This window comes from Chiloscyllium plagiosum, chromosome 39, assembly GCF_004010195.1.
Source record: "Chiloscyllium plagiosum isolate BGI_BamShark_2017 chromosome 39, ASM401019v2, whole genome shotgun sequence".
In the NCBI taxonomy this organism is placed as follows: Eukaryota; Metazoa; Chordata; class Chondrichthyes; order Orectolobiformes; family Hemiscylliidae; genus Chiloscyllium; species Chiloscyllium plagiosum.
Genome location: NC_057748.1, coordinates 24,209,499 through 24,234,421, shown reverse-complemented (window position 1 = coordinate 24,234,421; position 24,923 = coordinate 24,209,499).

Genomic DNA, 24,923 nt, shown 5'->3' with positions numbered 1-24,923 from the left:
CTAGCTTATCTCTCCACGCTTCAGGCTCACTGCCTTTATTCCTGATGGAGGGCTTTTGCCCGAAACGTCGATTTCGCTGCTCCTTGGATGCTGCCTGAACTGCTGTGGTCTTCCAGCACCACTAATCCAGAATCTGGTTTCCAGCATCTGCAGTCATTGTTTTTACTTCTATTGAAACAGAAACACAGTTAATTGTTGAGTTCAATGACATCTCCTCAGAACTGGGCAAAGTGAGAGGTGGGGCAGTTCAGGGACAATTCTAGAGACTGGGGAAATTCTTGGAGAGTAAATTTTAAAGGAGAAGCTCAGTTTCAGGTTGGAAGACGGAACAGACTCAGTAAAAAAAAGTAAGGTGCAAAAAGTCAGAGGGAGATTGATGTGGGAAAAAAGTGTGACTCCTCCCGAAATGTTTCCAAGATCCTTCCAGACGTGCTGAGAGTTTTCAGCAATATCTGTTTGAGTTACAAAAACAGAAGATATGAGTGTGAATATGGACGAATCAGCTCTGTCTTCTCTGGAAATATTTGACTTCCCTGTACCCCCGGATTACTTCTGACCCGCAATGTAACCTCAGACTCCTACTCCCCGACCGCCTTTACCAGAAATAAACCGTCCTTTTTTGCGAAAACCCACATGGGAACACAAAATTATTTTCCGTGTGAGTTGGGGAATGTTCATGGAGATTCCCTTTAGTTTAGCAGTCAGTTCCTTCTGAATCATTGAATTCTGGTTCAGGATCATTTCATAATGAGCGTCATTGTCAGCGCCATCCCCCTCACGTCCAGACGTTGGCCACACTAATTCCGTGACACTGAACAGTTCAGTCGGTGCACTGTTGGATTGGAATCTACAACTTTGAAAAGGACAGCATTCATCGCATATTCGGTTGCACCTACGACCTTGTCTTTAGCACTTCCTGTAAAGTGGAGACAGTTTCATTCAGAAACCGACGAGTGAACAAGCAGTAGGAAGGAAAGAGCGCATCCTTGTGTTGAGTGATGACATTGAAAGTGAAATGGAGAGCAGGGATCCAATCTGGAAGTCAAAGAGCCCAAAGTGAGACTAGAAACGACCACCGTGAAATTAGGAGTTCCATTTTCGATTGAGCTAGCTGAGCCTGCCCAAAAGCTTATTAGTTTCCAAATTCATACTGAGCATAATCCACTTCACAACTCAATTTGGAAGGATCCAGTTCATTCGCCGCAAATAACATATCTCACACCTTCTACTTCTCAGTTATTATCCATTCAGTATATTAAAATTTATTTTAGCACTTGTTCAGGCATTTATGGTTTACTATTAATATCTTGATATTTTTACCCTCATCTTTAAGTCGCCAATGTGATTCCCAGTCATTCTGACAGACGTTGAGTCAATCGGGGAATTACCTCAGTAAAACCAATCTTTTCTGAAACTGTCTGCAGGGAATCACAGCTGGATGACGTGACAAAATCCACACTATTAACATTTTCTTTGTTCTGCCTGCCTCCAACTTTTAACATTTCTCATTTTGGAGAGAGGAGCTTGGTTTGAAAACTGTTCCAAGAACAAGAGCAATCTTCTGCAGCTGTTAACAAACAAAAGTGTATTTTCTGCTTCTTTCTCATGGGAAGCACGGTTCATGAGGAAGGAGTTTCTACAAGCTGTGTCCCAGGGTTGGGAGAAAACCGCTGATTGTGCTGCAGTGGACGCTTTCTGCTGGCAGCGAGGGATTGGAAAGAGTGGGGTCGCATTCTGCCGCATATCCCTGTCTCGCTTCGTGCAGACAGGGGTGAATCATCGATGCGTTTTTGTGGCTGCGATGTCAGTATATGATCGGTATCAATGTTTGATCTGAAAAGGTTGAGGCTCAGTACCTGGGTGTGTTCCAAGTACTAACCTTCCAGCCATGCATCGTGATCAAGTGAGACACAGAACATGGCACCAATTTTGGGCATGTAAATTCCCCTCAAGCAGGGTGTTCGAGGTAACCTGAGGAGTCGTTGGAAAACTGGAACGCTCACTGTTTTCAGTGTCTGTCGACCAGATTCCCACTATTGTCATCAGGAGGATCAGAGGCCTGAGGAGCTGCAAACAGCCAAACAAACATATCACACACCCTGTAGGTCTTCCGCAAAAAAATCGCTAGAGTACTTTACCCAGGATTCTCGTAGCTGTAGAATTCCAATCTTTAACTCGATCGGGAACAATACAACACCTTATACGCTAGGCCCCAATACTCCTCAATGCCAGTTAAACACATTTGCCGTGATGAGTGTTCCTGCATCGCAGCACTTCCAATACTTTCCCCAACGCAAAACAAATGGCTAATTTGGCATAAGTTCGAAAATATCTTGACGGATCTAGCCAGATTTGCAGGGTTTGGGCTGCAATGTGAAGCTGAATAGACTTCCCTGGAGTTTCGGCGCTGAGTGGTAGTCTGACAGAAGTTGATAAATTCATGACGCAGATGGAAAGAGTTAAATAGTCGAGAAGTTTTTTCTTTCACAAGGCAAGCGAGTTCAAAACTGGAGAGCAAAGGTTTAAAGGGAGAGATTTCCTACAGTATGGCAGCAGACCAGCCTAAGAGTGACTCACCCAGATACCTAACCTGTATTTACACCTGTCCATGGGCAATTTACCATGCCCAAAACGCCTGCCCTACCCATCCTTTAGATTGTGGAAGGAAACCCCCACAGACACGAGGAGAAAGTACAAACTCCACGCTGACAGTTTACCAAGATTGATAGGCTTTGCATGTGGCCCCTTCTCCAGATGATTTTAATCAAAAATCCCCTCATTGCTTAAGCAAGCAATGATTTTTTTTACCAAATCTGTCTGACCATCTTTGAACAATGATATTTTTAACATTAGTTAAATTTAGGCAAATTGTCAGTGTGGAGCATATGCTGTTTCGACGTTTTACAGGTGTTTAGGCACAGAACTGCAGACCTTCAGTGTGAGATGAATTCCACATTAGGACTAAAACGAAGGAGGATAAGCTGTAATAAGTGCTGAGCACAGATCTTCTGAAATCCTGGGTCTTTCACTGACATGATGATAGTAATGACTTACAAGGAATGATGGTGTGCTGTTGTTCTGCTGAAGATAAGTCAGGTAAGTGTTTCTTGTTTTATGTCGTACACATGATAGCAAATTTCATCTTGTGAAAGCAGTATGTCTGGATTGATATTGTTGTGTTGTACTGGAAATACCACATTTAAAAACATTTGGTATTCTACCTTGTCATTCACAAGCTTGAATTATAACCATGTTCAGAGTCCAAGAGAGTGCTGTGCAACTATGGTGTAGAATTAAATTTGTACTAGTGTTTAAATCATCCCTGGTTGGGTTAATGTCCTGATTTTTATTTGCATTGATGATTTTGTTTTGCTACTTCTTGGATTGGGGGATGGAAACGGAAAAGTTTGCCCCAGATTTTATTTTCCAGATGCTGTAGAATTAGCTTTGAACCATTTTCAGCTTCTCAGTTGAGAAGTGGAATGCTATTGAAGACCAGAAAGCTTCATCTGGAAGATTAGTTGAGCAGTCAACTTTAAAATATTTATCAACCTTTAAAATGACAAAGCTGGGAAGTGTCACTTTAGTTCTCGATTACGTACAGTGTGGAAACAGGCCCTTCGGCCCAACAAGTCCACACCGACCCGCCGAAGCGCAACCAATCCATACCCCTCACTTAACACTACGGGCAATTTAGCATAGCCAATTCACCTGACGTGCACATCTTTGGACTGTGGGCGGAAACTGGAGCAAACCCACGCAGACACGGGGAGAATGTGCAAACTCCACACAGTCAGTCGCCTGAGTCGGGAATTGAACCCGGGTCTCTGGTGCAGTAAGGCAGCAGTGCTAACTACTGTGCCACCGTGCCGCCCATAAAGCTGTACTCCTGATGAAGGGCTTTTGCCCGAAACGTCGATTTCGAAGCTCCTTGGATACTGCCTAAACTGCTGTGCTCTTCCAGCACCACTAATCCAGAATCTGGATTCTAGCATCTGCAGTCATTGTTTTTACCATCCCTAATTATGTTATACAGTAATTCCCTACATTTTTTTGTAGGCTGGATTAAAGGTCAGTTCTGGGTCTTCCTTTGTACACACTCCTCATGAATTTAATTTGCTAACTAGCAGTTGTTCTGTACACACTCCTCATGAATTTAATTTGCTAACTAGCAGTTGTTCTTTAATGTGTGGCAATAGATGGGAGACATCTTAGAATCATGCTTGCGTGAATTGTAGGTAATGACTAAAATGTAACCAGTAAATTGTCAGAATGGGGAATTCAGTAAACTGAATTTACATGAGGCTTTATTAGCATGAGATTTTCATGATTAATGCTCCTGATGTGGATAGGAGACGGTGAGACATTTCCCTTCAGACGTTCACAGGTGAATACACGAGGTTCAAACCACAATCCACAGATGTAGAAGAAACAATGATGACCTTGAAGCTGTGCGTGTTCGTGTCATAGAATATCTTGGCATTCGTCAATTTGCATGCAAGATTCTCCTTGTTGCAAACAATTACAATTTAAAGTCTTTCAAATAACGGGTTGATTTTGGAAATAAATTGAATCCAGATTAGTCACAAATTGCAGAGTAATTTCAATTTCAAATTGAAAGGGAATGTAGGGCAAATGACTTTCCTTCACAGATTTTCTTTTCCAGATATCTAAAGAAAACATAAACCGCTTGGAGCCATATTTTGCATCTGATACAGGTAGCCTTACTTAACGCTGTACTTCTATTTGCAAGCACTTTTCCAACCCAGTTGTGTTATAGAGATGGTAGTCTGTCAACTTTTTCTGTTGGGAATTTGGGAGAAGCAAAGTAATTCCATGCTTCTGTGTTGCTAAAGAAAATATCTCAATCAGCCTGGTAAGCAAATTAATTGATAACGTTAATCATCAGCTTAACTTGTCGACCTATTTTTGTAGATTAAATTTTCAGAGCCCGTAAACTTTATATTCACTGAATCGCAAGCACTTTAAACTAATAATTTGTGTACATTGGGTGTTAGGTTATAAATGCTAACTTATAACTGAAGAGCTCATCACTCATCATCATGATGGGTGTGGGGGTAGAGTTATCAAACAGAACTTTTTAGATTTTTTTCCAGCTCTTTCATCCCTGTTCAACTGGAACTATACAATTGAAAGATGCTGATGCATTCTTGAAACTTTGCAGTGATGTTTAGTATTCCAGATTGGTAGTTGTCCCTGCATCAGCCATTTTGGCGGAAGATATTAAATACCATGTTTAGTTATTTTTCTTGATGTTTCTGCTACTCAGATAAGCTTTGTAGCTAAGTGAAAAATAATTAGTAGACGGCTTCTACCTGGACACCTTACTTAATGCTTAAACATTTCAAGAGTTTGCGGTGGCAAACAGCATTGTTCTTCATTCTTTTAGATCTCCAGTTTCTACTGCTTAGCCGAGTGGAATTTAAACAGTATACCGGAACTAACTGGAAAGGCGCAGAACCTTACTTCTGTCTTTCCAAACGTGTTTGGGGTGGGAAATATCATTGTTTGTTTTATGTCTTTCGTTCTTGCTACTTCACGTAGAACAACTATATATTCTTCAAAGCAGATGCAAAATTTCATAATTACATCTTTTAAAGTGGGTTGAGTGAGTGGCACAGCATTTTTCTTCATTTCTTTCAGGTCTGAAGTTGATGTTCGAAACGAGGCAGAAACCGAACCCAGGTGCTCAGATTTATTATTTCAAAAGGGGTGTTGAGTAGGCAACGCCATTCTCTTTGAGTTTTTCGAATCTTCAGTGCTTTCTGCCTCACATGGAGCTTAAGCAAAGGAGCTTATTCTCATTTGCAAATTCCAATAGAATTTTGGATAAATGTTACGCGCTCAGTTTTAAAATTTCAAGCTGTGTTGATTATACTTAATGTACCTGTCGTCAGGTTCTACATCTTGTTTCCATTGATTATACTTAATGTACCTGTCGTCAGGTTCTACATCTTGTTTCCATTCAAACCAGAACAGTTATCTACGGTGGGGAACATTATTGTTTTTAGCTTTTCAAGATTCAATTCATTGTTGCTGAAGTGGAAACACGGTGGACGTTCTTCAACAGGTGCCAAATTTCATAACGCAATTAAATCAAATTCAGTGTTTTTTTTCTGAGGTGGGAAAATAACTTGCGTTTTTACTTTTTCAGATCCATGAATCCTGATGCTCCAGTACTGCAAGTTAGAGTAAGACTCCATGATCTCAATTCTGTTTTTACAAAATCTGTCCATAAGCCCATAATATTTGAGCATAACGTTTATTAATGAGGTAGCGTTCCAATGTTGGCATTTTGTACCTTGTGCTTACGAGGCTGTGATTTTGCATTCTGGTCATTGTACTACAGAATGCTTGCTTGAATAGCTTTTCCATGCTGTGCTGGAGGGGTGATTGTTTCTCTTCACTTTTTAGGACATGAATGACAAAACGTCAAAATTTCAAATGGATCTGAGTAACACTTTTCACACAGAACGATTTCTGTTTGTGGAATAAATTGTTAGATTTCGTGAAATCTGGTACACGCACAATAGTTGAAACGCATCTGGATGGGTAGTTAGACAGGAACGGTGGAGAGGGATAAGGGACAAGTAATGACAAATAAGACTACGTTAATTTCGAATATCTGGTCAGCAGGGACAAGTTGGAAAAGATGGTCTGTTTTCGTGCTCAGCACTGCTGAGACCCTGCAGTGGCTGACACCAGTTTGAATAGAGTATTTGCAGAAACGCAAGTTGCTCGGCACTCAGTCAGCACGTGTGGCTGGTTTTCTGGAAGGAAACCACCCAGAGATGAAGGCTTTCTGGACTTTTGCTGCCAATGATCTTTTTTCCTTAGCATGTTGCACGTCTTCCCTGAATGATTTTGGTTGGAGAAAAATACCTTACATATCATGTTAGTCGGGCAGCTCTCCTGCGAATCCAAAATCCAACAGCTCTTAACGTGGAAGAGCAAGAAAACTGAGGAGGATAACCCATTTTCAGAAACACCAAAGCATGAAATCTGTCTATGCGACACTGCGAGTCATTTATGTCATGAATTGCTCACACAAATGGCAGCGTGGCAATACCAATTGTGCTTCCAAACATGTTGGAGACTTAGTTAGTTCACTTAGTTCACTGACACTTCCTGGAAAGTGCTCAAGTAACATAAAATAAAACAGAATATTAATGAACAATGAAAAGTGAAGATAACCAATTACGCTCTCGATTAGATAAGATCAGCAATGTGCTGGTGCCACCACCAGTTCGAAAGAGATGATTATCAACGACCCCCACCAGGACAGAAATGAAGGAAATTAGAGATTTTTTTTTAAAAATCACATCACGATTGTCCTCCTTTATGCCACAAGAACAAATAATGGCGAACAGATTCAGTGCAGGATCTTGTTTCACAGCAGCAGTGAAATAACGATCTCCATTCACTGTCAGAACAAACGGTGAACAATGCAAATTGTCTGGAATATGAAAACCCAGGGCAGCATGCTTGGGTCCCGTATTATCCCAGGGGTTTGTCGATCTGGAGGTAAATTTGATAACCAAAGCACCTCGGGACCAGAGCGAGGACAGTTATCAGATGGAGTCTCTGTGCTGTGCCACATCACACCGTGGTTCGGAGGGAATGAATACATTTTATTCCATTTAACTTCAATACAGCTCTTCCCTGAAAAACGTTGCCAGTAAAATACATTAACACCAGAGGCAGCATTGGGATTCAAATCCAAGCCTTCTCCAGGACTGCAACGTGAACACAGCGTCTTAGGTTAATCAGCCACACTGCCAGACATGCAAAAGGCAGAAAGCTGAGCAGGCCGTCTACCTGATGATACCCTGCAGCATACTTACAGCGATAGCGCCTGTTCTGCAGATTAAGCGGCTGAAAGGAATTCCTCCAAATGAAGTACGGAGTTAGCAGTGGATTCCGAGAATGGCAGAGGACATAGAGAGGTTGTTGGAAACGCGGTACCAGTATGATTTGCAACTTTCCTTGCCTTTTTCCTTCACCGTGCATTTTCCTGCAAAGCCATGACAACTTTCGCCTGGCTGCCAGCTGAGTTGGAAACCTGTCTGGGAATTGAAAGCTGTGACTCACTAACTGTTATTAAAACTAAACGCTGCTTACTCAGAGGCTTACACAACTCAATTTGCAAACGTATTCAGAGAAGGTAAAATACGATCAGAAATGTCTAAGAGATGCTAACGGTGCTTGATAGTTCTTTGTTCGAGTTGTGAAAAGCTTTCCCTCCTTACTCGAATTCACGTTTCTTGTTGCTGAGTGAAGGTGCTTCACCAGAGCAGCATGTGCCTTGCATCCATGTCTCTCCCTGCTTAGACTTTCCTCTAACTCTGTGATATCAAGAAAACAAAATGGTGACAATATAATTCCGTAGCCTGTCTGTAAAATCCAGTTTCAGTTCCAACACGGCTTAGGTTTCAGCGTACACACAATATTAGTGACTGTATGAGAGCGCGAGTAAAGCAGTTCATCTGAGTCTGTAAATCATTTCATTCCTGTGGTTGGCTGAATGAGCTGTAAACATGCCTGGTGCTGAGAGATTCGAATAAGTGAATTGCTCCAAACCATGGTTAGGATTACTGGTTTTGGTTCAGACAGGCTGAGAAATGGCAAACAGAGTCCAAATGAGGCATTTCACGGCGTACTTTGGGATGGATTTGAGAGAGACTGCACATCAGGAATCCAGTGTTCGCAGTGACAGCAGCAAATGAGTGGACCCCTTGACACGGAACCGGGGCATCTTCACATGTAAAGCAAATGTGGTTCTATTGGTTCTGAAACGATCAATGCCTGGTAACTGTGCGCTGCAACAGGACGGTCATCGAAAGTGTACAAATCGATGCATATCGTCGACCAAGGAGGACAGAAATTTAGTCGACAGTGTGGTGCTGGCAAAGGACACAAGGTCAAGTAGCTTCCGAGCAGCGGGAGAATCGACATTTCGGTCATCAGTCCTTCACTATCTCCAGACCTCACTTTCTGCGAGGAGAAAAACTTAACCACGTTTCACAGAGCAATTAATCGGAATTGTATTCCTTTTCACCAGGGCAGCTCATAAGGGCGAGCAAATTTAAATTCAGGTTTTCTGATGAGAACAGCGAGCACGAATGCCCCATTCACATCGATCCAAAAAGCCGCCCTCTGAAACAGGAAAAAACGATTTTTAAGCCTGGTTTTGAAACCGTATGCTTTGTGTGTGATGGGAATGTTTTTATTGCGTCTAACCAAAATGACCTTGTTCCTCTTGATGTGCATTTCCCTGTGTGTTTATTATTCGCCCCGAGAGGATGAACACCTCCTCTTTTTCCTGTCAGTTTAAGCAGGTTAACATGTCAGTTTGAAGTAAGTGGAAGAGGAGATTGTCTTTTTTCAGTTTATTGGAGTGCAGAATGTTCAGCCGTGAACTCTGTTTTTTTGCGAAAACGGGTTTAAATGCAATTCTGACTGAGCAACATTGATATAGAAAATACATTGTCGATATACTGTGAAGAAGTATTAAGGCACTGGACGTAGGGAAGAGAAAGCTTTCTTTTGATGTGGCTCTGTGGCTCAGTTCATTGAAGTGCCTTCAAGGCAAACAGGAGACCGTGGTCTCAAATTCTAGTGTTATAAGTGTGCTATAACAAAGTCAAGTCTTTTCATTCTCACAAGTCACGTGTTGCTCATCGGCCAACCTTGCGTCTGGTATGAGTTTCAGCCTGTTTTGGCCACATGCTTCTGTTCCCTGTCTTAGGTCTACCAGTGGATATTGTTACTTCTGAAATAATAATTCAACCTGGAGTTCATTTAGTCTATTTTACAAGCACTTCTCCTTCTCCTCCTCTTTTATTATCCTCCTTTTCCCCCCATTTGTTGGAGATAGTGAGCTGAGGCAGGAGGCAAGGCAGATTTGCCACGGAATGTTGTGGTAATGGCACAGACACCAAGAGCTGATCACCTTAATTCTCTGTTGTCAACATTAATTCATTCTACAACAACCAGAAATATTTTATCGCATCCTCCAGTTGTGGTTTATCTTGTAATTGCGTTTTCTTTTTCTGTTGGATTAGAAATTCTATTTAGAATTCGAAAGGATCATAATATTTTGATGAAGTAATGGCTATTTCCCACAGGCATAAGTGACAGACGCAGTACTCAAAGAATGTGACCCCAGTTCCAAAAACGCCACCGAGGGGGCAGAAAGCGTCTCAGAAGTTCCAATCTCCAACTATCTCTGAATATCAGACTTTTCAAAGAGCAGAAATTGGAAATGACAGGTATGGACAGACTGAGACTCGGAGGTTGCGAAAGAGGCTCAGTTGGATGCATAGAAAAAGAAACACAAATGGAGAAACATATTGAGGTAGACTCTGGAAGGACCAATTCTCTAATTGACATGGCTGCTAACTGAGTAAAATTCAAAGAAACAAAGGTAACCGTTTAAGCACAACCATTCAACAGTGCTGGGCAACCGAAGCAGCATTACAGCCAATAAAGTCGATTTGAATTTGAAACGTTTTCGGCTGTAATGTAATGTGAGATTTTGTTAAATATCCTGACAGGTAAAATCGATCACTTTCGCAGCAATATAATATAGACTCAGACGCTCCTGATTTTGCCTACACGAATCACTAACTCTGTTTCTCTTTGCAAATGCTGCCAGACATACTGAATTGCTCTCTCAATTCTTGACATTGATTCAAATTTCCAAAATTTGCAGCTGTTTGTCCTATGTTAACCCTCATAACGTTTGGGACAAAGCCAACAACCTGCCAGATTCTTAAAAGTGCTCAGAAATACTGTTAGCACGATGTGTTTGCAGAATGGAACACCCATTCTCTGGCAAAAAATTGAACCTATGCCCCAGTGGTGAGAACGCCAAATCCTAAGCACCAGATTTCAAGGCAACGCGACAGATGCTGAAGTATTTATTCTCAATGAAATCACTTTTGCCTTTTCATTTCGGACCATTTTCACTGCAGATTAGTTTCTAGTTATCTTAGAGTTTTTTTTTTACAGAATAGGGAAAAAAAAAACTTTCGGCCCTTCGTGCAGTGCATATCTTAAGACATCTGTCTACTTTAATCCCAGTTCCAGCTTCATCACATAATTTAATGTTTTCTGATGTTTCCAAAATGTGATCACAGGATTATCCCTGTGATCTTACGTGACACAACGATTTGACTGAAGTATACATCGCCATACTGAGGTGAAAACACATGAGAAAGCCAACCTCATTTTCACCCAGAAAGGGAGACACAGATCATGCCCTGAGTGGGGCAGAGGTTTCGGGATTATACCAACTCTTTGTCCTTCAGTTCCGCTCTCCTACCCGCCTCCGCCACACATGTTTCTCCGACAAAAGGCAGCTTTATGTGGAATACGGGCCAGTTCGGGAGACTATGAGGGACCCTGCAGTGAGCTGGAATTTAAAAATTGCAATACTCCTCCATGCTACCATTTCAAAACACTGTGATGCAAACCTGCAACTCATCAGTACCTGACAAAACAGGATCTGTCATACAGCAATCTGAAAATGAGCCGGAATATACACAATTGCAACTTCGAAATTCGAAAACACACTGATCCAATCACTGCAGCTTCTTTCCAGTATACAAGTCACGTCACAAAGGTTACTATCAGAATCACTGGGGATCTCTGCTAATGTGTCCGAGTTTGCATCGCCCAGACCTGGATACAAGTCCCAGTCAGGACATGAAGAACTATTTCTCTTCTTGTGAATGATCTGAATGAAAACGCATTCCTCGTAACAAACAGAATACGCACCCTGATCCGACTGGAATCACTGCACTGATTGTTTACATCAATTGAGAACTACAATGGCAGCAGATACATCAGAAAGCGAATCCTGCAAACTACTGTCCAATCACCTCACCTTTATGAGTCATCTCGGAAGTATCTCTGTGTTCCTTCAGTGTCTCTGAGTTTAAATCGAGCAACTTCCTTCCTAGCGGTATCATGGCTGAACCTCGATGCTCAGGAATACAATGGTTCACGAAAGTAACCCACCCCGCCATCTCTGGGATAATTGAGGATGGGCTGTGAGTCCTATTCCATTGCATGATATCTATATCCCAGGAATGCGTTTCTGAAACAGGCAGGTTCTAATCGGATACCTACAATAGATTGGTAGTCATTTGAGAAGTGGAACAGGACAGTGCAATAGAAGTGAACGGCAATGATGACTGGGAGGCATGAGGCAGGAAGTGAGGGTGGATCTGGTGGTGCAAGTCTCAATGTCGGTGCTAGTCGCAATGTCAACCTTTACTGCAAACATTTTACATTGACGCACGCGCTACTCCTGATCAATGCATGGCAATGCCACTGTTCCTCTTCGTGTGAGGTTCCCTCTGCATGTATTAAAGCCATCAATTTGCTCCACGAGCATCAACAACGTCTTCTTTTTCCTATCAGTTTTAATAGGTAAAAATGCCAGTTTGCAAACAATGCAAGAGGAGATTGTCCTTTTCTGTGTCTTTTCATTGGAGAATGTTCAAAGGTGAAATGTCTCGTTTTGCAAAAGCGGAGTTCGATTGCAAAGCACATTGAACAACATTGATACAGAAAGTGCATTTCCGAGTTACTGTGGTCAAGTGGTTAACGAACTGCACATATTGTCGAGAAAACTCGCTTGCAGCGCGGTGCCGTTGCTTAGTTCGTTAAAGCACTTCCCTGTTATTAGCTGACCATAGGCTCCAATGCAAATTGTGCCTGCTTGTTCTCTTGAAGTTTCTTTGTTTCACTTTCTCAGAAGTGTCCTTTTGCTGATCAAGCAACTCGGCATCCTGTGTTAGTTCTAACCTGTTATGATTTGTCAATCCCGCTCCTTTTTCCTGGTTTAATTCTAGCAGTGCATGTTGTTATTCCTAATGAAAATGTCAACCTTGGAGTTCCTTTCCATTGTTCCAAAAACACTTCTTCTCCACTTGTATTCTCCCTCCTTCATTCCAGGTTTGTTGGGAATAAGGAAGTGATGCAGAAAAGCCGTGGAATGTTGTGTTCATGGCAAAGACACAACGAGTGGATTGCCCTCATTCTCTGCTGTCACCATTTATTCATTTTACAGCATCTATAATGATTCCACGTTCTCCTATATTTGTGTCTTTTTTCTCCAAAGGATAAGGAATGTAAGTTGAAATTCGAAGCCCTACCTCCTTATCTCACATCCAAGTGGCAGACGTATTATTGGTAGGATGTGATCCCAATTCCACAGACTCCTACCAGTACCAGAAAACCTCTCAGCAGCAAAACTGTCAGACTGTCTCTGAAGGTCAGGCTTTTCAAAGGGCAGAAATTGGAAATGAGAGATATGGACAAATGGTGGTTGAAGAATGTGAAAGAGATGGAGGTGGATACACAGAACTAAATAGAAAATATGAGAGACGCATCTTGAGATCGACACTGAAAGAACAATTCTCATTCAACATGACTGCTAACTGACAAAAAAGAAAAGATTTTCATAAATATCCTGATTCAACAGAAAAACACTGGCCATTTTCCCGGCATTACGGTCTAGAAATGAAGAACTAATCTGGTCTGTCGATCTGAAGCATTATCTGTGTTTCTCCCCACAGATGTTGCCAAGTCTATTCAGGTTGTCTTCACTTCTTGTTTTTGGTTCAGATTTCCGACTGTATCCCTTTGCTATCTGTTAAGCTTAAAAATGTTTGGCACAAAACTGATAACCAGCCAATTTTGGAAACGTGGTCAGGAATACTGTTACGAATATATATTTGCAGAAAAAAAAACATGGCATTCCCTGACCGAGGATAGAACACATGCTGCGGCAGTAAGAGCGCCAAATGCTGTCTACGAGATTACAAGGGAATGAAACAGATGCACTTGCATTTATTCGCAATGACACCACTTTTGCCTTCGCATTTCTGATCAGTCTCGCTACAGATTAGTTTAGCACTCCCATAGAGTTATCACAGAGTGGGAAGACACCATTCAGCCCATCGTGCATTGCAGTTCATCAGACATTCATGTATTTTCGTCCTGGTTTCCAGTTTTAGCTCAAAACGTCATGCGCACTGATATTTCCAGATGCAATTCTCACTGCAATTTTAAGCGACACAACACGGAGACTGAGGTTTGGCATGGTCACACTGCGTTGGAACCCTCTTGAGGAACTCATCCTCATTTTCACCAACAGAAGGAAACACAAAGACACATATCCCGATCGGGATAGATGTCTCAGGATTATATCAGCTCTTGTGCTTCACTTCGGCTTTCTGCCCCACAAACAATTTTATCTGACAAAAGCAGTTTCAGGTGGAGCACCAGACAGTTTGACAAACAATGAGAGACGGTGAGGTGAGCTGGAATTTAAAATGGACAATATGCCGAAATGCAAGTTACAAATTGGAAAACATATTGATCTAAATCTTTCAGATCCTCAAACCTGACAATACAGGACCTACCATACGGTTGCCTACCATTGAGCTGCAATAGACCAAATGCAACACTCAATTTCGAAAACACGCTATTCCAATCCCTGCAGCTCCAGAGAATCTAAGAAAACAGCCACGTACAATTGGCTCGATAGCACATTCCACTCAAGTCAAGTAGGGCATAAAATTACAATCGTCTGAACCAAAGTCAGATGTTTTATCTTTTGCGTGATTGGCCAAACGCACACGCACATGTTCATCAGCTTTTGAAATGTAATGTAAACATGCACATCGGGGAAACAACATGCATAATGTGATCAACCAGCAGAGATAATCCACTTTGTGTAACAGGACCGTTCAGTGGCAAAAGAAACACACTTGCCCTCAGGTGCATGCTTCAGTATTGCTTGCTCTTCTGCTGGAAGTCTCCAGCGTTTCATTCACAGTCACTGTGCTATTTTATAACTTTCATGATTGAATTCAGCGTCTCTTCCAGTCAAGAACCTGAACAAATTCAGCGAGAAACCTCTGGTCAATTTCCAGCCTGGAATTTAGAATCAGACGATTTGAATTAAGGCTTTATTGCTGCCACCTCATCACCGCAGATCAACGCCTCAAAACGAGCCGCTGTTAGTATCAACCTGTTCTAAACATTCCTGCAGTGCATCAGATTAGCACAGCTCCGCTTTCTTCTCATTGAAACCAGGGTGACAATATGAATTGTTTGGAAACCTGGAGAGAGAAACATTGCTGCTAATGATGATGATGATGTGAAGATCATCCACAGTGTTTGGACAGTTCAGGACACAAGTATCAATGTCAGCTTCAGTAGGGTCTCTGCTTCGGAGACTGAGTTTGTGTTGCCCAGGCCGGGACAAAATTCCCAGTCAGGAAATGAAGATTTCTTGCTCTTCTTGTGAGATATCTGAATGAATAATTAACTCCTACTTACACGCATGGCATAGACCAGGACCCTGCCAGAATCAACCCAGAGATTGTTTACAAAAATCTAGAAGGACAATAGCAGCAGATACACGAGACAACTGAAAGTGCAATTCACCCAACGTGGATCTCGCCTTTCTGAGTTAGAAATTTCTCGCCGTTCCCACAGTGCTGTTGGGTCTAGATCCTGGAACTCCCTCGCTATCGGTATCATGGCTGTACCTCTGTATTCAGTTCTTCCAGGGTTCTGTAAAGTAACTTACCATCTCAGTCTTTTGAGTAATTGGGGATGGACAGTGAATCCTATCCCATTCAGTGGCGTCTGTACGCCACAAATGAGTTTAGAATAGCTGCAGATTCTACGTGGACACACACACAAGCGATCAGGAGAAGTGTGAAGTGGAGCAGGACGATTGAAATAAAGTGAAATGTAATAATGACTGGGAGGCTTGAGGCAGTAAGTGTGAGAGGTGCTGGTGGTGCCTGGCTCAATGTCGGAACTGATGGGTCAGCCTATACTGCCCACTGTTTACACTGACTCACACAACACTCACCACAATGACCCTGCTCTCTTGGTCTGATATTTCATCTGTGCATATTAATGCTGAGAAAAGGGCTCTGCGAGGATGAACGCATCCTCTTTATCATGTCAGTTTCAACAGGTGAAGTTACAGTTTGAAAACAACGAAGAAGAGATTGCCTCTTTCTGTGTATTTTTAGTGGAGAATATCCAGCAGTGTACAGTTTTTTTCTGTATATGCAGAGGTTGATTTGCATTCTCACCGATCAACTTTACAGAAACAAATATCCGAGATAATTTGATTGAACGGTTAATTAAATGCAAGGTGGCGGAAATGGTTGCAGATTCTCACCATTCCAAAATGTCTGATTTTTTTTTCCTTCTCCTGTGATTTGAATATGAAAGAAGATGACAGGCTGCAGTCTCCCTTTTTACTTCTTGACATTTCTCGATCGCAATCGGTAGGATTCCAGGCTGTGCGAGCAAAGCCAAATGAATTTCAAGTCCATTGCCTTAACCACTCATCCATGACGACAGAACCATACTGAAATCATCACTTTCCAGGTCTCCCTCCCAGTGGAGCTGAGGAAGAGTAAACCATTATTGGGTTTTGTTTGAACGCAATCAATTCACAGTTTTCAAAAGCGTTTCATTTTGGTGCATGGTGGGTGTCGTTGTATCACCAAGAAAGATGGAATGGACGTTAAGTTAAAACAAAGGTCAGACATTACAGGAAAAACACAGCAGATCTTCCAGCATCTATGGAGAGAGAATCGGAGACATTATTTCAAAGCTTCACCAGAAGTATGTCATCTCTCACAGGTACTGCCAAACCGATTAGTTTCAACAGCAGTTTCTGTTTTTACTTCCGATTCCCAGAATGAACAGTTATGTATATTAATCATTAAAGCAATGGCGAAACTTATTTGTGGTACGACAGACCAAAGGTTTCTGTTTGGAGAACATTTTCCTGACCCCACAAATCTGTGCAGCACAGAAAACGGAGGCAGTAAGAACATCAATCGCTTTCGCCTTGGGGGTCATGAAACAGTAACCTTTCATTTAACAATCCAATGTTCTGAAAGGTTCAACCTAACAGATTGGACAATCGTCTAAAGCAGCCTGTAAATGACCTCCAACTTCAGTCTGCCCTTCCCAGAACGACAACTGTCCTTTATCAGTTTTACTTTTCCAAACTAAAGACTGTGACATTCATTATGGAGAATTGGGAACAGTCTGATCCCATCCGCTACAGACACATCGATATCACTGGGAACCAGATTTCCTCCAATCTGGACCGTCTCCCTCAGAGCCTCTCCGTATCTTGCGTGGTCCCGAGTTTTGTTCATTGACCCGGAGTCCAGATGATGTTTATATTCCACATGTCCAGGAGCGAGAATTCTTTCAATTTTTCCGATCAGTTCATGTCCCGAGAACATCAGAGTTAATGTCCCGTCCTCTTACAGAAGGGGAAGGTGTCTTGACTGTTTCTGTTCAGTCCGGCAGCTCACCCTTCTTCATTCTCCTCTGATTCAAATTACCAACGAGTTCCTGAAGATTCCCAAAGCTGGAAAATGGGTTACATGGTTTGCGTCCTTAACATTTTTTGCAGCTGCCAACTGACAATATTTTCCCAAAATCTCTTCATAATCCTTTGTCTTGCACCATGTCCAGGGATGAGGAGTCCTGTTTTGTGGAGACATTTCAGAGGTTGGTGAGTTTCACTTCGGAGCAAAGATGATTTACTGGTAAATTCCTGCGGCTCTTTAAAATGATGGGAGAGGGATTGGTAGTGATGCGCACTTTGACGAGCAGGAGGAAGTATTGCCAGTGACCAGAGTCAGTGAACAGAGGACTGGGGTTAAATAAATGAATCTAATGTAAAGCAGAACTTCTGCCCAGTACATTCAAAGAATTCTGCAGAACCTCGATGGGTTTGTCAGTATCTGTGAAAAGATAAACAGAGGTAGCGTTTTGTTTGAGGTATATTGCAGTTTAAGAACTTGAGCTTCCGAAGTCTAATAAAAGGACGGGCCTGGCTTGCTGACATGGGTTTTCTGAAGTTTGAGCGAGAATCTACCATGGAGGAAGTTGTTCAAAACGTATTCAGTATGATACAAACCTGCGTGAGGAAGCCTCAAGGGATTTGTAATCCAACACCTTAACCACTCAGACAAGAACGCCCTTGCTTGCCATTGGCCTCATATATCTTATGGAATGGAGAGTCCCAACCCGAAGCACCAGTATTTGGTTTGTCTTGTCCGCAGCATGACCCCAGTATTCGCTATCACCCTTGCTTGGCTCAGAACGGAGCAGGATGCTGGGAGATCAATTTGAATTCTGCACATATTGATGAGAGGTAAAGTGGATGGGAAGGATCATTTTTATGTGCAGAGTGATTCATAAACACAGCGTTGCACCGAGAAATAAAAATGTCCTTGTGTTTGTCTAGCGTTTTCTCTGCCAGCTGAATTACTGCCATTGAAGTTCTCTTGAAGAAGATTCACCATTGGCAAATATAATGTGCAGAATCAGGTCTAATTTGTTAATCAGAGTCAAAATATGAAAATACTCACAGCTGAAAAGAGTGCAGACCTACCTTCAGCGGTTAATTCTGCTCTGACTTACACCTGGGATCATGTGGGATCAGAGGGCCTCATTACAGTGGAAGGGGTCAAACATTTAAGACTTTGTTTAGGAGAGTATTTTCGTTTTGAGAGGGTAGCAAAGCTGTGGAATTCTTTACAACAGAGGGCTGTCAAGGCTAGGTATTTTCAAGGATGAGATAGCCAGACATTTATTCAATTCGTAATCAAGCGCCACGGAGAAAAGTCTGAAAAGGGGAGTTGAGGATTACCCAAATCAGCCGTGACCTCATTGAAACGTTTCGCCGACTTGTTAGGATAGAGTGCTTCCAACTGCTCTCATATCCTTGCTGTCAATTGGAAGATGCTAAATACCATTGGAAACGAAGAAATGGGCAAAGTTAGGAAGAGATGAATGCAGTCAAACTGAGTCAAAATTAGTTATTGGAAGAAAATCACACTTGCAGTTTGTCAGATTTCATTGCTAACATTACCAGCTGAGTAGATCAAGGGAGCTATTGATGTGAGAGTTCTTGGACATGAAACAAAAAAAGGTCAGTGACATTTGTTTCCAGGCAAAGGAAATGGCCTTTCCTGCTGCTCACAATGAAAGAGATGGTTTCCAAGAAAAGACAGAATAAGTCACCTGTAAAGTAATCGATTACCAAGATATGGCTCGTGTTGTTCTATGGGATCTATATAATTTATTGATCATTGTTCTCCAAACTTCCTTTACAATTGCACTGGGAGTGGGAGAGGGGAAATAAAAATCACCCAAGGGTATTGCAATCTTTTATCACTCACACACAGTATTTATTTCTTGTATTTTTTTTTCACATTGTGGTTACTGCAAGTGGGCTGGTACACTGCATCTGCTGGTGAGAATTTTCCGCATTGTTCCTCATCTCTTCCCAAACACATTTTTATCCTCATCTACTGAATCGAGGTAATCTCGAACCATTGCATAAGTGTCACTAAAACCTCTGCATTTCACACACCTCTATATGTCATCTTTCAGTATTAATTGATACATTACTGTCTTGCAATTGTGCCTAAGATTTTAAAAAATAGAAACAGATGGACGTGGGTTATCAACTCACGTGATTGCAGCTAAACCGCAGATTACTGCACACAATACGATCACGGAAGCTGGCACCGAATCGTCAGGAAGCACAAACTATTTACACTGCCGAAGGCCATGTCAGGAACAGCACCAGAAATACAACAGAAATACCTCTCTGGAATGCCATTTTGGATGTAATTCTCAACGAGCAATCGAGTTTTACATAGAGTCATAGAGATGTACAGCATGTAAACAAACTCTTCGGTCCAACCCATCCTTGTCGCCCAGATATCTCAACCCAGTCTAGTTCCATCTGTCAGCACCTGGCCCATATCCCTCCAAACACTTCCTATTCATATACCTCAACCTCAACAACCAGAAGCAGCGAGAACGAAATCAAATCAATTCCAACCTGCATTGGGGAGCAGCACTTCACAATAGCCATTGCAGCACTGACGATGCCACCCAGAATGTGGCGGGAAAGGCTGCAAGCAATCTTCCCAGCTCCGCTCAACATTCCAACAACAATTTCACGAGGCACCCGATTCCCACATCTTTCTTCTCCAAAACCCTCCGGTTTTCCGGAGCAGAGAATTGTACCCTGAACCCCCACATGGAAGGTAAGCAAACATACTCTTACTACCGAGGTCGGTAGTGAGAGCAAAGTCAACAGCTACCTTTGTCATATAGACAGCTACAGACACAGTCTTTAAAGGTACCTCTTCATATGAAAGTCGGTACAGCAGTATAACATAGGACCCAAGCAGCCTGCGTGAGCAATTTGACACAATTTCCGTTGTTAACTGTTTTCTCTGAAAGTGAATGGAGATCGTTATTTCATTGCTGTTGTGAAACCAAGTCCTGCATTGAATATGCTCGCAGTTTTTTTTTTTGTTTTGTTTTGTTTTTATCGCGAAAAGGAGGACAATCGTGATGAGAAACGTGGGTATATTTCTCTCATTTCTTTCATTTCTGTCCTGTTGAGGGAGGCTGGTGATTGGCCCTGTCAATCAGATGGAGGGACCAGCATATTGTTCTGTTAATCTAGTGAAGAATGTAATTCTTAGTCTTCACTTTTCATGATTCATTGCTATTCTCTTCTGTTTTATGTTGCTTGAGCGCTTTCCTGGACGTGGCAATGCACGTAAGCTCCAGTATGTCTGGATGCACCGTTTGGAATTGCCTTGCTGCCATTTGTGTGGGCAGTTCATGACACAGACGACTTGCACTGCCTCACAGACAGCGTTCATGCTTCGGTGTGTATGATAACGGCTCCAACTTGTCAGTTTTGCTTCTGTTTCACGTTAAGAGCTATCAGTTTTTGGATTCGCTGGAGAGTTAAGGTGTTTTTCTTCAGCCAAAATATTTGATGGAGAAAGTGGGAATGTGTCCTGAAGAATGGACATTGGTAGTAAAAGTTCGGAAAAAAACCATGATCTTTGTGTCGGTTCGATCCATGCAGCCTCCAAAAAGTCTTGAATCTTAAATCTCCGGACAAGTGTTAATGAAATTGTAATTTTTGTGAAGGAACAACAGCTGAGAGGTGAAAGGTATGAATGTTGTTATTTGCGATTGGGAGGGATCAACCGGATCCTTGCAAATTGCTGTGCCAGGTGAATTATGCTCAGTATGAAGGGACAAACTAATCAACCGCCAGACCGTCCGCTTACCTTGATCGGTAGAGTTTGCGACTCTTGTTCTCAGGGTCGGTGGTTCGCTTCACACGCTCGGCGTTTTAATAGGAGTGCAGCTCTCTATTCCACTTGCGGTATCGCCACAATACACGGTTCGAAGGGGAGTTCTCCCGTTCCTGCTGCTTTTGATCACACATCGGTTTTTGAGTGAAAACTGTCTCCACTTTGCTGGAAGTGCCAGAGACAAGTTTATCAGTGCGCCAGGGCAGACAATGAATGACGTCCATGTCAACACAGGATGTTCTACTCCAACTGGTCACGAACCAATGTATTCAGAGACACGGAATATGAATGATCACTTGCTGGGGGAGACTGAAAAAGACTGCTCCGTGGCAAATTGTCATGAATCAAAATTAAATGATTCAGAAGTTTCTGATGGAAACCTGAGGAAACTCTCCCTGATCGTTTCACAATTCACATGGAAAATGAACTCAGTGTGTGCCAATGCGGCTTAACATAATATAAACAGTTTATTGTCAGTCACGGGGATTCGGACGGTGCAAGATTGCGGTGTTTCAGTGTGGGACAGAAGTGATCTGATCGACCGGGGAAATCAAACATCCCCAGAGCAGAGAGAACTGATTGGTCCAGGACTACTGTCCCATCTTCTATTTCTGTACCAAAACCAGAAATTGCTCGAAACTCTCAGCAGGGTTGGTAACATCTTGGAAAGGAAATCAGAGTTAAGACTTCGCAAGCAGTGATGCTACTTTTTCAATGTCCATCTACCGCTGCCTTTCCACGCACTCCCTTTTAATTGAATATCTCCTGACGTCCACCTTTAAGCACACTGCTCTCTTATTACTTCCTCTCAAACTAATTTCCCAGTCTCTACATTGTTTCAGACCTGTCCCATCTCTCACATTGTCCAGATCTGACCCGAGGACTTCGACCTGAACAATTAAATCTGTTTTTATTTCCTAAGAGACCAGATGGCCAGAGACGAGATTTTAGAGGAGGACATTAGAACTTTCAGCCGATCTTGTCTGATCTACTATTCGATCATGGCTGATATCGTTCTCAACCCAATTCCCCAGCCTGCTCAATGGAACACCTGTTCCCCTGGAATTAACGTCCAGTCTCTTTCTCAGCGTGGGTCTGAAATCGCCCCCATTCCTGGCAGCATTTGAACTGTGTCTGTGAGACAGAGCACAGTTTCTGTCCCGCACGGCAAACCCGATATCTTCTGAGCAACGGATTCCCCGCTGCGGGACAGCTCGAAAAGGTCTCTAGTCCCACTGTATTTCTGTGAGGGAGCTGTTATCACCTTCACCTCCCATAGGAAGGATCCTTGCTTCAAAAAGTCGCGTACAAAAAACGATTGTCTTGTGTGTGAACATCTGTAGAGCTTACTGTTGCCGACCTCGTCAGTAAACCTTACTCTGTGTGTCCCCGCCTATTCCTGCTGTTGTAGTGAAGGGAATAGAAGTCAAATTAATTTCTGCGTGCGATTTTATTCGATATGTATTCTTGCTTGTTCAGAAAATGCGGGGATGTTTCCAGCACAGATGGTCACTATTATAAACAGTGATGTCGGCGGGCCCTGATCCTTTGTGTAGAGGAGAAGTATCATTTTGCCTCGAAAGTGGCCCAGAGCAGAAACATTATTGTACCCTCATTACGGACAACAGTATTCCGGATTGTGATGGATGGGACTTTATGGCAGTCTCATCAGCCAACCTTGTTTTGGATTTACTCGCCCATCTATACTCTAGTAGTAAAAAGGAATACAAGTCCAAATATTTACGGTGTGAATTTCTTTTCAAACGTCACTTCGCAGTGGTCCTACATATGCACCGATGTCTACAGCACTGCTGACCATCCTGTTTAAGAGTGCAGTTACAAAATTCCGTCAGCCCCGGTGCTGCAGGGAAAACTGTCCTCGGCTATTCAGCCTCACTGCACAATATTTCCTGAGCATGTCCACGTGATGATTTTTTTCAATCATGCTATTAACCCTGAACAACGCCGATCTACTCGAAACAGAAAGGTAATGCGTTGAACGGCTGCCAATTTCAGTGCTGTACGAACATCAGCTGAAACGGTCACGCAGTTGTGACATTGATATTATATTCACATCACACCTGACACGTCCGACGTTCAAGACCAGGCAGGAATAACTTTATTCACTATTTACAGGCGGTAGCCTTTTGGATTGACAGGAAGGGAGCGTTCGTGCTTCTCGTTCTCATTAGCAAACCTGGCTTTGAATTTGCTCTCCCATTTCTGCTGCCTTGATGAAAATGAATATAATTCCGATTAATTGCTGAGTGAAACTTTATTAAGCTTCTCTCCTGGAGAAAGTGATAACTGGAGATTATGTCGGGTTATTGCCAGAAAAGCCGTTTATCATGCTGCCTGACCTTCTTTGCCTTTCTAGTAACATACTCTCAACAAAGATTCTCTCCTCCCTAGTCGATGATCTGCGTCAATTTGGAAACCTTCGATGGCGTGTCCTCTTTAGGGCATAGTTACTGGTCATTAATCCTTTCTGTACCAGAAGTACTGCATTTGCTGTATACACAAAGGCGGCCCGGTACAGTTTCAAGAAGAACCCCTCATTTCCTGGCGTCACTACAAACACTGGATTCCTGATGTATAGTCTCTGTCAATGCATCCAAACTTAGGCTCTGAAATGCCTCCTTTGGGGCCTGTCTGACATTTATCAACATGTGTAAACAAAAATCAGAACTCCTCATTCATTTTTTGGCGCTGTTCAAACATTAGATTTTCTAAGCACTGGGCATGGCTGCAGCTCATTCAGCCAACAACAGGAATAAAAAGATTTCCATATTCAAATGAACTGCATGACTCATGCCCTTATATAGATTAGATTACTTACAGTGTGGAAACAGGCCATTCGGCCCAACAAGTCCACACCCACCCGCCGAAGCACAACCCACCCATACCCCTACATTTACCCCTTTTACATAACACTACGGGTAATTTAGCATGGCCAATTCACCTGACCTGCACATCCTTTGGACTGTGGGAGGAAACCGGGGCACCTGGAGGAAACCCACGCAGACACGGGGAGAATGTGCAAACTCCACACAGTCAGTCGCCTGAGTCAGGAATTGAACCCAGGTCTCTGGCGCTGTGAGGCAGCAGTGCTAACCACTGTGCCACCGTGCCGACCAAACATATACACTAACATCAACGTTTCCTGCGAAATATAAGCCATGTTGCACCTGAAATTGAGGGAATTACGACAGGCTGCCGAGTGATATTGGAGCCATTTTGTTTTATTGATACTACAGATTTGCAAGAAAGTATGAACAGGATGGGAGAGGAATGCAAGTCTCTGGTGAAACTCTTTCTCTCTGGTTCAGTCAGAAACAAGAGACGAGAATGCGAGTAAGGAGGAAACAAGCGTCGAACAAAGGGCAATCGCAAACAGTTAGCACCTTCTTGACATCTCAGATAGCCTTTATCGTCTCTCAATATGTGCAGAAACTGATTGTTCTACAACTCTAAGTAAGAACGGTTTGATTTACTAACAGCAAGTGAGTTGGATCTCGATTCCCACACGGGTTTCCAATTCATCTGGCAGCCAGGTGGCAGTTGCTCATGGCTCTACTGGAAAATAAAGGGTTAAGGAGAAAGACGGGGTAAGTTCCAACTCGTACTGACAGTTTTTCAAAAATCTTCGCTCCGTGGTCTGCCATTCTCAGATACCAGCCCGAAATT